Here is a 3,425-nt window from a genome sequence, read left to right as displayed (position 1 = left end):
CCCCCCCCCCACCCCATTTGCATAGCCTCCCGGATTTGCAACGTAGTATGGGGCCTCTGTTTTCCAGCACGGCTTCTTTTTAACTGCTGGTTTTTAAATCTACACAGATTTTTAACGTTTTATTGCACAAAGCCATATAATAATGCTAAGTTTAATTTCTTGAGCATCCTCATTTATAGATGTGTGTTGTACCGTAAAACTTTTCTAACGGAGAAAGAATTCTGATTGAAAATTGATTTCTCAATTGATCTTGGTTTATTTTGGTTTGATTTTTAGATTTATCACTGTCAAATTAATTTTTTATTTTCAAAGCTGATAAAGGTTTAAATAATATTTTTTTTAGTTGAAATAGCGAACACCAAGGCAGGCAACGGTGTTAATGCTCCTCGAGTGCTAGGATTTGCCATTAAGGCAATGCTGAAGAGAAAGCAAGTCAGCTTGACATGCGACTTTACAGACACAGGGAGACAATCCAAGATGGAAACAGATGCGCTATGGTTAGTATTTGTGTTAATAATTTAGATTTTTATTTCATGAATGGATTTTGTCATGGTAAACAAATGTTTGTTAATCTGTTAGAGGAATTTTTCATTAATTTTTTTAAATGATGTCCAGTCCTAGAAGTTTTAATAGGGAGTGTTCGCTAAGAAATTAAAAGATGAAAAAACGATGTTAATTTGATCGCTACTATTATTAATTTTATCTGTTGCGGTTAAAAGGAGAAAATGGTTCAAAACGTCTTAACCCTAAAAGCATAGCTTCTATACAAATTCACTGAGTTACATCAAGACGCTAAGAAAATAATTCATTTAAATTTAAATTTAAACACTCCTAAACACAATCCGATGCTATTATATGTGATATTTAATAATATATTTTATTTGTTATATATATACAATGTACTTCAAAATGTAACGATTTTTTTTTGGTCGTGAGGTATCTCCACTTGGAACCCCTGAAACATCAAAAGCAGAGACACCCAGGGGCCAAATAATCGTTGATAAAATATATGGTATATTAAACAAATAAAAAATATTGTGAAACATCAACAATTTACGAATGCATTGAATTGAGTTCGACTTAGCAGAATAATATAAACTGCAGCTTGTGCTTTATATTTTCATTGATAATGCGGGATAAGAAGGTAGGGATTGGAAGGGATGGGATGGATGGGATAGGAAGGGAGGGATTGGAAAGAAGGGGTGGGATGGGAGGGATAGGATGGTAGGTATGAAATGGTAAGGGGAGGACAGGCTGGGATGGGAGTAACGTAATGGGAAAGGAAAAGAAGGGAAGTGAAGGGAGGGAATGGAATGGGAGAACAGGATAGGATGGGAGAGATGGTAAGTGAGGGACGGTATGGAAAGGCAGGGAAACATGATTTAAGTGAATGTACTGAAGAAAATGAATTATTTCTGTACGGTAAATTTAATACTTGGTATAAATTTTATAAAACCTAGTTCTTGAAGATAACAGGAGCCTATACACCAATTTGTCGAGACTTCAAACTTTTTTTTCTGGGGGTATGGTGTCACTAATCCAGGGGAAGGGGACTGAGAAATGTTATGAAAAGGGGATGGGGGGGGGGTTAATTGCCCCCCCCCACCTCATTTTAGGCCTTCAAGTGTAAAGATATTTAAACTACAAACAAGGTGTTTTCTACGTTTAAATATATTTATAGTTACTTTTAATAGAAAATTATAAACTTTGCTATGTTCCGGAGAGGACGGTTTTGGGCATTTTAAAATCCCGTGTTGACGAAGCGGTCGATATCGACAGCTGTTCCTATTTCTAAAACTATGCATTGTATAAAGAAATGAATATTTCTGTTCCCAAAGGAACATTTCTAAAAAAAATTAGGAAATTTGAAAAAAAATATTTTGAAAAATATGTAGTTCGGACATAGACGGTTATTATTTTTTAAATTTACAAGCAGGAGTGTATATTAGTCATGAGTCTCACATTCTCCCCCCAGTGTCCAACTAATTTTTTAAAGCTTAAACTGTGAAATGGTGCATTTGTTAGTGTTATGCATCACGGGGAAACTTTTAAGACGTTTGCTTACAAGAACTTTTGTATTTTAGTGTATAATAAAGCGTTTTGGTGCCCATAAATGGTCAATAACCAGGGCCATTAGATATTTTATGAATTTTTTTTTGTCTTCATGTTAACTTCCGTATGATCAATCTCATTTAATTGTCTATATTAAATTAGGGACATGTTTGAAAATACCCCCTTTCCCACCCCAACCGCCCATTACAATTTTGCAGAAGAAACAAAAATAATTTTGTCAGGCTGTTAAAATGTTTCAATAGTTTTGTTTAAAGATGTCGGTAGGATAAGTAGTAGATCAATTATTTTGATAAAAAATAATTTTTATAATTTTCGTTTTATTTTTACAGGACTCTTATCAGTTTCATGGAAAATGAGTGCCTGGAAAGCATTAAGGACATAGATTCTAACTCCATCTCAAAGGCCCAATTCAGAAGATCTATTGAAGTTGCCTGCGCTTTTCTACTAATCTATAACTTCAGGTATTTAATATTTTCATTTCCGACCCTTATTTAGATAGATAGATTTAAGGGGATGGTGGAGAATCTGAAGATGTCCTATTTGATGTAGGGGCCTCCCCCTACATCAAATAGGACATGGGGGGGTCCCTGCCTTTATTTTTGGTTCAAATTTTTGGCTGCACGCCTAATTAATGATCTATTTTCCTATAATAAAAAAATTAACACTGATTACCTTTAATGACCTTGACAATTAGAATTTATTTAAACTGGCTTTATGCATATCAAAAGAAAGTTAAGAACCCAGGTAATACAGTAGCAGCAACAAATTTGATGTTAGTTAAAGTTACCTCAAACTACCTCTAATGACATCCAAAATTAAATTGTTTCAACTGTGGGTTTTTAGCATATCAAAAGTAAGCTAAAAACCCAGGTAAAAGAGTAGAAACAAATTCTGTGTTTGACCTTCAAATGACTTCTAATGTCCTTCAAAGTGAAAGTTATAATTATGGCTTTATGCAGCCGCAAATTCGGTGATTGCCCTTTGAGTTTGAAGTAAAGACTCAATTCCTTCCCCACGTTTAAATTATTTAAAAGATTTATGCTGTAGTGCACAATAAGTATTAACCACAAGAATAAGTTGGCCCGACTATTTTTCAGTCCAGGGAAATAATTTTCTTTAAAATAGATGTAACTATACAGAAAAATTAGTGCTTCTTCTTCTATATTTTTTTAACCATTTGTGTGACCCTGGTCGTTTGACCCTATGTCTAAAAATGTCTAACATATTTTTACCAGGGGGTGGAAACGTCTTGGTGTGTTTGTGCATCAAAAGAGTGCGATTCTGTTAAGGCTTATATAAGGAACCAAATATATTCTAAATATCTGTCAAAAGAATATGGGGGGGGGGGGGGA

This window comes from Eurytemora carolleeae, unplaced genomic scaffold (genome assembly GCF_000591075.1).
Source record: "Eurytemora carolleeae unplaced genomic scaffold, Eaff_2.0 scaffold2164, whole genome shotgun sequence".
Lineage (NCBI taxonomy): Eukaryota > Metazoa > Arthropoda > Copepoda > Calanoida > Temoridae > Eurytemora > Eurytemora carolleeae.
This window is presented reverse-complemented; position numbering follows the sequence as displayed.